Consider the following 15829-nt stretch of genomic DNA (forward strand, 5'->3'; position numbering starts at 1 on the left):
CTGGGTTGGCTTTCCTTGAGAGTTGTGAGGCTATATCTATGAAGGACTCAGGGATAGTTTGGCCATCACTATTGGAGGTCAGCATGTATTGGGCTAGGATTCCTAGGCACAATCGATAATCTCTAGTAGCTCGCCAGGCTTCGGGTTTTACATCGATAGGGTGACTGCGAGAGCGATACGGGCCCAGTAGGGGTACTAAGTTCAATCTCCCGTCATTGACTAAGACTTTGGCTTCTTCCTTGGAAATGTTTAGTCCTGTGGCGAGTTCACCAGAATATCCGGTCTTCAATGAGGGCCTGACTAGAGGTCCTGAAGTGGATATCCTCATGATGCCGCAATAATCCTCGTGAGTGGGGCACAAATGCATATACCCCATATGGAATATATGAAGGTGGGGGTTCCATCGCTTAACCATAGCATGTAGGAGGTTCCAGTCTATCTCAAACTCATGGAAGTAAAGAGCACTCCTCAACATGAATCTCCCAAAATTGATCTTCTCTACAGGGTGCATCCCTACAACGGTCGTTTTGACTAACTGTTCGATTGGATTATCGCCTGCGACAAGCATCCTGGTTTGACACAAAAGGGTATTTTAGTACTTTTCCAAGGTCCATGTAAAAATATCAGTTTTTTATCTTCTTTTGGAAAATCTTGTTCTTATGGAAAATATTTTCTGGAAGATATTTTTCTGGAAAATATATATTTTTTTTTTTGGAAAACATTTCTTCTAAAGAACACTTCTTTTTGGAAAATAATCTTTTCTGGAAAATATTTTTTCTGGAAAACATTTCTTCTAAAGAGCACTTCTTTTTGAAAACAATCTTTTCTAGAAAAGATTTTCTTCCTGTAAATTATTTGAAAATTTGATTTCCATCTTCGATTTAAATGGCTCGGCCCACCATGATTGTTGGATCGGGATGGACTGGGTCATTATTGTAAAAGAATGGATTCTTTATTGGGTCGGTGCACCCATTTTAATTTTCAAAAACAACATGTGATCCTTGAGGACAATCATACACTCTGATCTACACCATTCACATCACTCAATCACATGCATTCATTCAATAAACAACCCGGGAACACCCACGATAAGTTCGAGTCGTGTCCTATTGGGAAGGTTTCTAGACTCTAAGCTTACTACGTGCAATGCATTTTTATCTGGCCACCCTTGCCCAAGCACACCGATATACCTTTCGATACGTGGTGACTTGGTTTGATATACCGTATAGGTGATAATCTAAAACCTCAATTCACTTCTCTGAAGCCAAAAACAGCCAGTTTGATCTCCAGTTGAGAGGTGGCGCACAATGCTGAGCAAGGGCCCACTTAAATACCTCTCGTCTAGAATAGACGTAGTCTATCCCCCTCGTACAGTAGGGTACAGCGGGGCAAGATCTGCTTAGGCACCGGTTTTGACCAAGAAGTGCAATTGATATACTTAGATTACCTTTTATACCTACGGGTACGAGTCAAGAGTTGTAGCTTTCATAAATGGTTTTGGCATCCCACGAGGGGACCGACCACGTACTAGTACTACGTTGGCAATCGGGACATGTGACTGTGTGGCTTACAATAGGTCAAAGGCTCAGGTCGCTCCAGCCTGGGTACATCAACATACTTCTCAGAATCACCTGATCAGATGGTATTGATGCCCCCAGTTTGATATACCCTAAGGTACGTTACTGGAGTTGTGGGTTTCATGAATGACGTCGCGTCTCCAAAGAGACCGGGCCACGCACTAGTGCCACGTTGGCTAAATGGGACGTGTAAGTGAGTAAAACGGTAAACGTGCATGTGGTGTGTGCAAAACAGGGTGGGGTGTGCCCGGGGCCTTTTTCAAACACGTGGGCCCATGGATCCAATCAAACCAATCATTACAAAATGGATTACATGAATATTTAATCGCAATAAAACACTATCCCAATCACATGAATATTTAATCGAGATCAACACTATTCGAATCACATGATTGAAAATAAACATATTAAGCATATATCCATGTTAAAAGCAAACATTTAATCCGAAATATTTATTCATGTATTTCAATCAAAAGTCATTTTGGATGGTCCAAAATAATTCCGAATTTTAAGGCACATTGGATTGAAGATAAATGGATGATCACTAGCATGGAGATCCAAAATCAAATAACCCATTTTTTATTCTTTTTATTTTTTTATTTTTTTTTTAAAACAAAGGCCTAAAAATTGATCCATAAATGAATTATCATATCATTTTTTTACTAACGTCACCCCAACCAATTTCATATAAATAAACAATCATTATAATTGAGGTGACATTAGAATCGTTGACATGTTTAAATCACATGAAAATAGATGTGCTAGATTTTCATCTACCCATAACACGTGAAATCACCTTTTTTTCTCCTTTTTTTTATTTTTTTAATATATATATATATATATATAATATATATATTATAGATAAATTAAAAAGCAACAACAAAAACAAAAAAAAAAACTATTTAAAAAAAAAATTAAAACAAAAGGCCAATTGTTAGGACCATCATATTCAATACAAGGGGGTGCCCTTAGTAAAATGTAGCTATTACCCTCACACCATCTTCTCCAGCAGCTATGTCACATTTTTTTTTTTTTTTTTTTTACAAAACTGATCTAGACTCTCCCCGATTGGTTGAGGTCAGTTTGATCGATTTAGAAATCTTATCAATGATCTCTTGTGATTCAAACCTGGATTGTTTGATAGAAACGCTGCCATTAACGACCCATTAAAGTTCGAGCTTGAGATTGAAAAATTCTGTATAAACCACAGTTTCACTTCCTCTCTTCGTTGAAAACAATTTCTTGCTTCCATTTTGAAAACCCAATAACGAAGGAAGAATCCATGAGTTTTCTGTAAAAAAAAAAAATCTGCCTTTTTCGATGATCCAACCCTTAGATCGATTACATATATGATCTAAACCGATCGGATAGAGTCGTTTATTTGAACAAAATGAGTCAAAATGCAGAGATACAGATTTTTTAAAAAAGGTCTCTTTATTGGGTGCGATGAAATAAGATGTAACAAAAAACAAATTTGCAAAATCAATCACCATTGAGGACGCTGAACTCGTTCTTAAAAACCAATCGGGTAGAGTCGTTTCTTTGAACAAAATGAGTCAAAATGCAGAGAGACAGATTTTTTTAAAAGGTTTCTTTGTTGGGGACGATGAAACAAAATGTAAAAAATCAAGATTCAAAGGAAAACTCACTGTTGGAACATTGAACCTGCGTTTAATTCATTTGGGGAAGATGGTGTGTGAATAGAACAACATCATTTTATTTATCACACACCATTTGAAGGTTGCTGTGAATAGAACACAAAAAAAACTGAATTTTTTTTAAAAAGAAATGGATTTCTTTTTACTACACATCAGCCCCCATATTGCTGTTGACATCCTCCAAACAAAATTTTTTTAAAAAATAAACTCTTTTTGTGATTTCCTTCTTGCCGTCAACATTATTTTCCTAAAAAAAACAAATTATTTAAACTAATTACATACTTTTTTTAAAAAAAAATTGTTTTATAAAGAAAACTACAAAAACAACACACTATCCTATAATCAATCGCATTCACCCTACAAAAAAAATAAAAATAAAAATAAATAAAAAATCTACACATGTAAAAAATCGAACGTCACAGTCTCTCAATTACTATATTATCTTCAACAAAATTAACCATTCCAAAACCGTTCGTTATTTAGGACCACTTAAGATGACCTTTGATTAATTTACAAGAATAATATGCCGAGGTCAAATATTTAAAGTAAAAAATGGCATGCTCAATAATCGAACGAAACAAAAATAACAAAAAAAACAAAAACAAAGATGCAAATAATGAACGAACAAACAAAAAAAATCTAGATTATTTTAGCGATGCTCCCATACTTGGGGTTTTTCAAGTCTGATCCTCAATGTCCCCAGTGGAGTCGCCACTGAAAGCGCCCTCGATCCGCGGGGTGCGCGGATCCGCTTTTGACCTTTGAGGTTTGGGAGTCGCCACCTAGTTATTGTGGTCTAGGAACCAAACTGACTCTAAAATGGATATAAAAAAGGAACTAATCTACTATAGAAATCTGAATCCGGAGATCATGTTACGGGGTTGGAAGGTGTTAGGCACCAACCCCGCCCGGCCAATACCGGTCTCTACTTATTCCAAATATAACTACATCGCTAATGATAAAACCTAGATTAAAAATAATAAAAACCTTACCTTCGATCTGCAAAAGTATTATTCCCTCAGATCTGAAAAACAGTTCCTTGTACCGTACTCCTTGCTTCGTTTTGTCTTCGGATCTGATTTCTGATCTCCGAGGCAAGGTGTCTCCTTCTTGGATCTGGAGACTTTGAATTTGTGGTGGATTTTTGGGATGTTTTTGAGAGGTTTTTGGGTGTTTTTTAGGCTAAAATAGGAGTAGGGGTGTTAGGGAAGGAGTTGGGGCTCCAAAATTAGGGTTTTGGAGGGGTTGTGGAGGCTTCTTCACCTACTTTTTCTAGGATTTTTTCTTTGATACGAAAATAGGGTGTGGAGGCTCCTATTTATAAAGTTTTTAGAAGCATTTAGGATTTTATTAGGGTTTCTTTTAGGGTTTCAATTAGGGTTTTGACTTAGTCTTTAGGGTTTTAGGGTTTTGACTTTAGTCTTATGAGATTGACTTGATTAGTGTTAGATTAGAGTTTGGATTTAGGGTTTTGACCTTAGTCTTATGAGATTGACTTGATTAGTTTAGATTAGGGTTTTGATTTAGGGTTTTGACTTTAGTCTTATGAGATTGACTCGATTAGTACCTTGACTTCAGTCTTGCTTGATTAACTTTAATTTTGACTTCAGTTTCACTTGATTGACTTTAATACCTTGACTTCAGTCTTGCTTGATTTACTTTTAATTTTTGGAGAACCCCCTTCTATTATATCTTTAATTCTTTGGACCCCCAAATGGAGGGGTCCTTAAAGAAATATCCCACGAACCCTCAACAATTTTGCTTGAGAGTCCAATTAATCGATTTTTTAGGTTTAACTTTTAAATTAATTTCATTGATGTTTCACTTTAATTATTTAATATTTTATTTATTAATTTCAATTTTTTAATTATGAAAATTGTGAAATTACCGTTTTGCCCTCGGAGAGGATTTTTTACGTTTTAAGTCGTTTTTCAATGTTCCAGGATGTTTTGAATCAGTTTTTCGTAAGGAATTCAATGGGAATGTTGGTTTTTGTCATTTATGAAGTTTTTTGTATGAAATGATCGTGAACTTTATGAGGAGTATTTTCGTAATTTTGTCAAATTTTGTGAAAATTGGCGAAGTGGTTTACTTGGTTTCGATTTGTTGTTTTATGTGTTTGAACGGATTTTCCTAAGCGTAATGTAGGCTCTAAGGTTGTTTCGAGGTTAGGGGTATTTTGGTAATTTAATCATTTTTAGTGATTTTTATCGTGAAGCTTCTTTTTGGTTTGCAAGATGATGATTTCTATGTTTCTGGGGTCGTATTTTCCTAGCGTAGTGTGGTTTCTAAGTTTTGTCAGTTCGAGATACCTCATCCGGATTTCTGAAACATATCTAGTAACAAAATAAAGCATTGGAATAGACATCCATCATTGGGAACCTTTGCGATCAGGTTGACGACTTGATTAATCAGGCGGATGCAAAAATGAGGTGTCTACAGGTCGGGGCACCCATTTTAATCAAGTGAAACAAAAACTTTAATCTTTGAGGACAGCCATACGTTCTGATCTCATCATTCATATGCATTTATCATTCACAAAGTCCCATTCAATAAACAACCCGGGAGTACCACGATAAGTTCGAGTCGTGACCTACAAGGGAGGTTTCTAGACTCTAAGCTTACTACATGCGATGCATTTTTATCTAGCCGCCCTTGCCTAAGTACACCTATATACCTCTCGAGCGTACTCAATCAAACGGTACGTGGTGACTTGGTTTGATATACCGTATAGGTAATAATCTAAAATTTCAACTCACTTCTCTAAAGCCAAAAGTAGCCAGTTTAATCCCCAGATCAGAGGTAGCGCGCGATGCTTGAGCAAGGACACTCTTAAATCACCTCTTTTATAGAATAAACGTAGTCTATCCTCCTAGTACTGTAGTACATTGGAGCAGAATCTCGATTTGGTACTGGTTTTGACCAAGAAGTGCAATTGATATACTTATATTATCTTTGATATACCTATGGGTACGAGACAAGAGTTGTAGCTTTCATAAATGGTTTGGCATCCCACAAGGGGATAGACCACGTACTAGTATTACCTTGGCAAACAGGACATGTGATGTGCGGTTTACAATAGGTCAATGGCTCAGGTCGCTCCAGCTTGGGTACATCGATATACCTTTCAGAGTCACCTGATCAAACGATACTAATGCCATAGTTTTATATATCCTAAGGTATGTAACTGGAGTTGTGATTTTCATGAATGAAGTTGCATCTCCGAAGAGATCGGGCCACGCACTAGTGCCACGTTGGCTATATGGGATATACAAAAGTGCAAAGCAATAAACGTGCCAGTGGTGTATGCAAAATAAAGTGGGGTGTGCCCTTTTCAAACACAGGGGCCCATGGGCCTGATCATATCATTACAACTTTGATTTCAAATATCAAACAAAATATACACACAAGCATCCATTATATACAATTCAAAGTTGAAACATGCATATCATCGATTAAGATCATGGCAAATCAATCACAGAATAATTGATTAGATTCAACATTGAGATAGGCACACATATTTATTATCTATGGTCCAATCAAGGGTTACTTTAGGCGATCCAAACAAAATCAAGACTTTAACGAATATTGCATCGATGATAGAATGATAATTGTTGAGGTAAGGAGTGATGAACACATTTTTTTTGAAAAACATACATGGCAAATCCTTTGAGAACATAGGCTAGCGTGACCAACTCATAAGGTTTCAAATTTTACTAAGGGTCATTAGGTCATTGGTTCATCATGTTGGTAATCCAATGTCACAAAATTCTAGATTTAATAGAAAAGTTTGGATCTAAACTTCACTTTTTCTTTGATCCAATGATTTGAAAATGGGCAATCACAAAATCTCAAATCAAAATAAAAATCAATGATTTTTCTTGAACATTTTCTTTTGAAAGTTTTAGAAATTTCAGCTTCCATAGGCCTATGACATTGGATGATGATTTCAAGTGACACACGATGAGTTCAACAACTCTTACTAACAAAGAAGCCTTACTAAGTTAGTTAGGCTAGCCCCATCCATAGTTCGTTAAATGAAATATTTTATAAAATAAACATTTGTTGTGTTGCTGCCAGCACACAGATTTTCTTATTTTTTTGTTTTTTATATTTCTCACTTTCATTTGAAAAAAGAAGAAAGAAAAAAGAAAAAAAAGACATGTACATTTGAAAACCATTAGCATCATTATTTAAAACCCATTGAATGATTCAACAGTTGCCAATCAACTTCGTTATCATGTGATCCCGCAATAGACCTCGAGATGCAACCAAGCTAGGAAACACTAAACCTGAGATTTAAAAAAGTGAACAACCGTGAAATCGACTGAACTCTGCCATGGATAGGTTGCAATAGAAGAAACCTTCGTTGAGATCTCTATATAAAGAGAGTAAAAAATGTGTGAGGAAGCATTAGGTAAAACAGGCGGCGGAATCGACTTTGTTGCAGCTGAAGAAAGAAGCTATCGAAACACTTCCAGAAGATCTGAAAGTAGCAACATTGGTTCTGGGTTTGACTTTGTTCCTGAAAAAAAATCGGTTCACGGCGATATTAACACCACCTATTGAGAGTTACATTGAGAAGTCAATGATGCAACAAAGAAGAGATCGATCGACTCAACACACCATTGCTACCTATGATCCGAGACGCCATGATGGCTAATTTTTAGCCATTTTGTTCATTCATGAGAATTTTCCTTCACTTTTGCTAAAAAGACGAATCCGAACCTTCAATTCGAATTCAAAGTCGAAGCTGGTAAAACATGGATGGTTCTGTAACCTATTTGAGCAATCGAAGCCATTGCAGAAGAAGCCCCATCTCTAGATACCGTTTTCTAAATAATTGATCACAAATTCGAATATTTGGGAGATTAGTTTAGATCTGGGTGAAAGGTTGAAGGGGCTGCTAGTTCAGAGGTGGAGGAAGATCTCGAAATATATATATATATATATAGAAAGAAAGAGAGAGAGATGGACGCCTCTCTTCTTGCTGCCTCTTCTTTCTCTTTGGAGAAGAAGATAAAAAAAGGAAAAAAGAATTTTCTTTTTTACACACCAACCATTTAAAAGAATGTTATTGTTCTTAACAGAACATTACTTTATGAAATTTTTTCTTCTATTTTTTTTAATAAATAAATAAATAAATAAAAGACAAACAGCACACCATCCCCAACACGATTTAAAACGATGGATTTACTAACAGCACCCCAAAATCCTCTTTTTTTTTGTTTTTTTTTACTGTCAATGGACAAAGCAGCACACGCCCCCCAAAAAAAAATTTCTTAAAATTGCCCAAATTTAATAGATACTCCCAATAAAAACAAATAAAGTTTTTTTCAAATACTGTCTACGGACAGATCGGCACATAAAAGTAAAAAAAACCAACTTCATAATCCAACAATTACTATCCCATTCTCAATAAAACCATCTCAAATTATTTAGGGTCATTCCAAATGACCCTTGATTGAATCATAAAAAAAAGTGTGCCAAGACAAAATATTCAAAAGTCAAACAAACGATCAATAACTGAACCAAAAAGAATAATAGAAACAAAAAACAGATAAACAGACAACCAAAAATAAACTAAAAACTAGGTCGTTCTGGCAATGCTTCCCGTACTTGGATTTTTTCAAGTCTGATCCTCAATAATCCCCAGTGGAGTCGCCACTGAAAGCGTCCTCGATCCGCGGAGTGCGCGGATCTGCTCTTGATTTTTGAGGTTTGGGAGTCGCCACCTAGTTATTACGGTCTAGGAACCGAGCATCGACTTGAAACAGATAAAAACAACTAATCTACTAAAAAAAAAATATTGAGTCCGGGGATCACATTATGGGGTTGGAAGGTGTTAGGCACCAACCCCGCCTGACAAACGTCGGTCTCTACTAATTTTCAAATAAAACTACTTTGCTAAAAAGATCTAAATAATAAAAAATAATAATAATATTTACCTTTACGAATGCAACGGTTTTGTTCCCTCAGATATGATAAAACAGTTCCTCGTACAACACTCCTCGCTTCGTTCTGTCACCTAATTCGCTTCAATCCTCCAAGGCGAAGTACCTCCTTATTAGATCTGAATTTTTCTGATTTTTTTATAGATTTCTTGGTGATTTTGAAGGATTTCTAGGTGTTTTTTGAGCTAAAATTGGGGTATGGATGTTAGGTAAAGAGTTAGGGCTTCAAAATTAATGTTTGTGGGAGGCTAGGGAAGTTTTTCGACCTACTTTTCTTAGGGTTTATTTTTTCATACTAAAATAGGTTGTAGGGACCCTTATTTATAGATTTTTTTAAGTGCTTTTTAGATAGAGTTAGTGTTTAATTATACTTATTTTAAATAGAGTTAGTGTTTAATTAGAATTATTTTAAATAGAGTTAGTATTTAATTATAATTACATTAGATAGTTTTATAGTTTAATTAGAATTGTTTTAGATAGTTTTAGAGTTTAATTAGGTTTCTTTTAGATAGTTTTAGAGTTTAATTATAATTTTATTAGGGTTTTGACTTTGGTCTTATTAAATTGATTAGGATTTTGATTTAAGTCTCACTTGATTGACTAGAATTTTAATTAGAATTTTACTTTACATTAATTAATATTTTAATTATTAATTTTGAAAATTTTAATTATTAATTTTAAAAATTTTAATTATTAAAATTGTAAAATTATCATTTTGCCCTCGGAGAAGACTTTTTGTGTTTTAAGTCATTTTTCAATGTTCCAAGATGTTTTAGAATCAATTTTTTAGAAGGAATTCAATGGAAATATTAGTTAGTGTCATTTATAAAAATTTTGTGCGAAATGATCGTGAATTTTATGAGGGGCATTTTCGTAATTTTATCAAATTTTGTGAAAATTGGCGAAATGGTTTATTTGATTTCGATTTGTTATTTAATGTGTTTGAAAAGGTTTTCCTAAGCGTATTGTAGACTCTAGGGATGTTTTGAGATTAGGAGTATTTTGGTAATTTAGTCATTTTTTAGTAATTTTTACCGTAAAGCTTCTTTTTATATGAAAAATGATGATTTCTATGTTTTTGGACTCATATTTTCCTAGCGTAGCGTGGTTTCTACAGTTTTGTTAGTTTGAGATACCTAATCCGAATCCAATAACATTGAATCTCTTGAGCACACATCCAAGATCTTTGATCTAAGTTTTTGAATTGGAATTAAAGATCGATAACGTTTGAAATGGGCTCTTTTTTTTAACAAAAATATGTGAAATTCAATTGGTGGGTGAGGTTCCCTAAAAAAGAGGAGCCTTGGATATGTCGAGAGGCTCCATCACAGAGAGAGAGAGAGAGAGAGAGAGAGAGAGGTGAGAGGGACATCCCCTTCTTGTTGTACTCTTCTTTCTCTTGTGAGAAGAATATAGAAAATAGAAAAAAAAAACACTTCTACTAACGGCACACCACCCATCAATCTAAAAACATTAAGGGTTTGACACTTAAAAATGAGTTTCTACTAGGGGCACACCATCCCTAAAATTGATTTAAAACGATAACAGTGCCTCTTAAAACAAATCTTCCTTTTTTTTTGCTTGTTGTCAACGAACAGTACAACTTGTATATAAAAATAAAAAAAACTGAACACATCTAAAGAAAATATATATATATTTAACGAAAATACTATTAGAAAAAACAAATTACATTCCTAAACATGAAAAGATTTTTTTTTGTTTTTGAAAAACATACTGTCCGAGGATAGATTAAACACGCCTAAATTTTTTTTTTATATTTAAAAAAAAAAAACTATTAATTAAAGGACAAATCATACACCTAAAAAAAAACTTCACGATTCGACGAGCACTACTCCATCCTCAACTAACTTCCTTAAATTATCTAGGGTCATTCCAAATGACCCTTGATTGAACCACAGAAAATAACATGCCAATGCTGAATATTCAAAGTCCAAACACATGATAAAAAAGAATGATAAAAAACAATAGATAAACAAACAACTAAAAATAAAAACATTCTAGGTCGTTTTAGCAATGCTCCCATACTTGGGGTTTTTCAAGTTTGATCATCAATAATTCCCAATAGAGTTGCCATTGAAAGTGCCATTGATCCGTGGGGTGTGCGAATCCGCTTTTGATTTTTGAGGTTTGGGAGTCGTCACCTAGTTATTATGGTCTAGGAACCAAATATTGGCTCTAACAGATAAAACACTAATCTACAAAGAGAACAAGTCCAAGGATCATGTTACGAGATTTGAAGGTGTTAGGTACCAACCCTGCCTAGCAAACGTCGGTCTCTATATATCCCAAAAACTAGATTACATTGCTAAAAGGCCTAAAAAAAAATATATATATATATATATATATATATATATATATATATATATATATATATATATAATATATATATATATATATACCATGATGATCGCCACGATTTGTTCCCTCAGTACTAGCGGGGGAGCGTCCTTGTATGAGTTTCCTTGTTTTCCCTCCGTCATTAGATCTGCTTCAGATCTCTAAGTTGAGGTGTCTTCTTTTTAGATCTGAGTATTTTTTAGAAGGTTTATGGGTTTTTTTGAGTAAAACCTGATGTTTGGATGATAGGTAGGGAGTTAGGACTTCAAAATTAGGATTTTGGGAAGGCTGGGGAGACTTTTTGACCTACTTCTTCTAGGATTTCTTTTGACCTACGAAATTAGGTTGTAGAAGCTCTATATTTATAGAGTTTTTTATAAGAATTAAGGTTTGATTAGGTCTTCTTTTAGATAAGGTGAATTAGAGTTTTGACTTAAGTCTTATTTGATTGACTAGGTTTCTTTAGATTAGGATTTTGACTTAAGTCTTATGAGATTGACTTGGTATTTTAAATTAGATTTTTTAATCTTTTGTACAATAAAAGAATATATTTTTAAATTTTGTGGAGAACCCCCTAATTATATCTTTAATTAATTGGACCCCCAGCTGGAGTGGTCTTTTAATAAATATCAAGGGGGCTCCACTTAAATAAGTGGGCAACTATCAACAATTTTTTCTAAAGGCTTGATTGATTAATTTTCTTGGTTCAGATTTTTAATTTTATTGAGGTTTCACTTTACATTAATTAAAATTTTATTAATTGAAAAATTACTGTTTTGCCCCCGAAGAGAATTTTTGCGTTTCAAGTCGTTTTTCGATGTTCCGGGACATTTTGGAATCAATTTTTCGTAAGGAATTCAATTGGATTATGGGTTTGTGTCATTTATGGATTTTTGGTATGAAATAATCATGGACCCTATGAAGGGCATTTTAGTAATTTTGTCAAATTTGGTGAAAATTGGGTAATGGTTTATTTGATTCAATTTGTTATTTTATGGGTTCGAAAGGATTTTCCTAAGCGTAATGTGGGCTCTAAGGGTGTTTTGATGTTAGGGGTATTTTGGTAATTTAGTCATTTTTAGTGATTTTTATCATAAAACTTCTTTTTGTTTGCAAAATAATGATTTCTATGTTTTTGGGGGTTATATTTTCCTAACGTAGCGTGGTGGTTTCTACAATTTTGTTAGTTTGAGATATCTCATCCGAATTTCTGAAACATATCTAGTAACAAATAAAGCATCCATCATTGGGAATCGTCGCGATCGGGTTGACGAGTTGATTAATCAGGTGAGTGCAAAAATGGGGTGTCTACAATTACATCCTTTCATTGTCTTCTTAGAGGTCTTATTAAGGTTGTAGAACAAATAGAACCTGGAAGGAGTAAAATAGTTAGAAAAGAAACTAACCTAGGACATGATTTTTATACCTACTTAGTGGATGATGATCTGTTATCTTACCAAGAAGAGGTGACATCTCATGATGTTATTTTTTTTCTAAAAAAAATAATTAATAATGAATTAGAATCAATTATGTTAAACTATACTTGGGAATTAGTGGATTTATCCAAAGGTATCAAACTTATTGGATGGAAATGGGTATTTAAAAAGAAGTTAAGATCTGATGGATCAATAGATAAATTTAAAGTTAGGTTGGTTGCAAAAGGTTTTAAACAGAAATAAGGGGATAGATTACTTTGACACATACTCTCTAATTATTTGGATTGCTACTGTTAAAATATTAGTCACCTTAGCTTCAATTTACAAATTAGATATTCAACAAATGAATGTCAAAAAGACATTCTTAAATGGTGATTTAAAAGAAAAAAATTATATATAACAACTTGAAAAGTGTGTGATTTCTACCCAAGAGAACAAAGTGTGTAAGTTAGTAAAGTCTTTATTTAGATTAAAACACACACCTAAACAATGGCATGAAAATTTTGATTTTATACTAAAATTTAGTGGATATATCTTCAATGATTGTGATAAGTACGTGTACAACAAATTTAGTGGCAAGACTTGTGTAATCATTTGCTCGTACGTAAATGATATGTTGATTTTGGGAACAAATTTGAAAATAGTTGAGGATACTAAATCTTTTCTAAAATCCAAATTTACAATGAAGGATTTAGGAGAAGTTAATGTTATACTAGGGATGAAAATAACAAATGAAAGAGAATGATTGTATTGTCACAAAATCAATATGTAGAGAAAGTTTTAAAGAAGTTTGGGTACTTTGGAAGTGTTCTTGTTTTGACTTCTTTAAATCCGAATATGAAGTTAAAAAAGAATAAAGGTGATAGTGTGACACAAACAAAATATGCTAGGATCATAAGAAGTTTGATGTATCTAATAAACTACACTCATCTAGATATAGCTTTTATTATAGAGGTGTTAAGTAGATTCACTAGTAATCTTAATAGAGACCACTAGATAACAATAGTGAGAGTTCTCAGATATTTGAGAGGAGCTAGATAACCTTACATTTTAGTAGAAGTCCAAATGTGTTAGAAGGGTACAATGATGCGAATTAGATATCAAAATTTGATGAATCCAAGTCTATTGATGGTTATATTTTAACACTAGGTGGAAAAGTTGTCTCTTGAAAATCATCCAAATAGACATGTATAGCTAAATTTATAATAGAATCAAAGTCCATTGCATTAGAGTTAGCTGGAACTGATGTTGAAGGACTGAAAAACATATTGATAGATATGAGAAACCAATACCATCAGTATTTATTCACTGTGATAGTCAAGCTGCTGTAGCCAAGGCTAAGAACCATATATATAATGGTAAGAGTAGACACATTCATCGTAGACATAATGTGGTCAGGCAATTATTGAAGGATAGAGTGATTGTTGTTGACTTTGTGAGGTCAGAAAGAAACTTAGTAGATTCGTTAACAAAACCATTAACTAGAAGGTTAGTGAGAAAAACATCGAGGGAAAAGGGACTAAAGCTTATGTAAATAATTAGTCTATAATGGGAACCAAATCTACATGAATGGAGATCCCAATAAATAGATTCAATAAGTAATACAAGTCACTAAACTAATTGATAAAACATGAGTGAAAAATAGTTAACAAACTCTTTGTCCTTGTCCTATGGTGTTAATTAGTGTTTATCTATGACGAGTTAAAGATAAACAAAAAATCCATAGCCTTTTTAGGTGGTGTGTAATATTAAGTCATAGAATACACTTGATGGACTTACTTATGTGAATGTGGGAGTAAGACTACTTACTATGAGAACTATGAGTGAATATTCTAAAGCATTCATGAAAGAATTAAGATTCGACACATGGCCTAAAAGTGTCAAATCGTAATAATTTAATTGATTTAAAAAAGAAAGATATGTATGATATGATAGTTAACTTAAACTAAAAGGCAAAGGGTTAAATAACCTAATTACACCAAATCCCTATAAGTTTTGTCTATCTATACTAAGTGTCGATTAAGTCCAAAAGATATTGACATTAGGTATCTGAAATTTCATCTTGTACAAGTAGCATTTCCTTCTCTTTTAACTATGAATCTATGGGGGATTGTTGTAAATTTCATAGTTTTATTCATGTATTTTATTTATGTGTTTTGTTGGGGCAAGTTTTGAACTCAAGACCTCTTGAGTGTTATTTGAAACATAAGCTATTGAGTGTAAATATTTCTTTAATTGATGAAACATAAGCTAAAAACTTGTTCTTTTTTATTTAAGCTGAAAATCAAAAAATTTCTTAGCTTTCTTGTTTGTGAAAGTTGTAGAGACATCTCTTCAAATCTTTAGTTTTACATCGAATAAATACAAGAATAGTGTTCAATTAATAAAAGATCTCCTTTCTCTCTTATTTGGATGTGAGTGAGAAAGAGAGTGGGCCTCGCAAGCACATGGGGACCCAAGGCACCATGGGACTGCAACCTATTATGTTTGGGGCTAATCTATCGGAAAACCTTAGTTTGTGTGTGCGCATATGATGCGTGCGCAGGGGGGATGCAAATCTCAGATTAAGCCTCACATAAAAGGCCCACTTTTCCTAAAATTTATTTGATTCATTTTACTCTAATATCTATTGCTTTTTTTCATCTCAATCGTTGATCTGACTAACCGTTAGAGTTAATGTGTTGACCATTTGAATCCTCAAACATTCATGTAGACACCCCAATTTGCACGAACCCATAGGAAAATCTAAATTTTCTTGAATTAATTTCGATTTAGAACTCAAGTTCTTCGACAGACCCACATTGCTATTTTGCATCATTTTCATGCATACATGCATCATCTCATAT

Source organism: Akebia trifoliata, chromosome 12 (assembly GCF_017979445.1).
Source record: "Akebia trifoliata isolate Shusen 1 chromosome 12, ASM1797944v1, whole genome shotgun sequence".
Lineage (NCBI taxonomy): Eukaryota > Viridiplantae > Streptophyta > Magnoliopsida > Ranunculales > Lardizabalaceae > Akebia > Akebia trifoliata.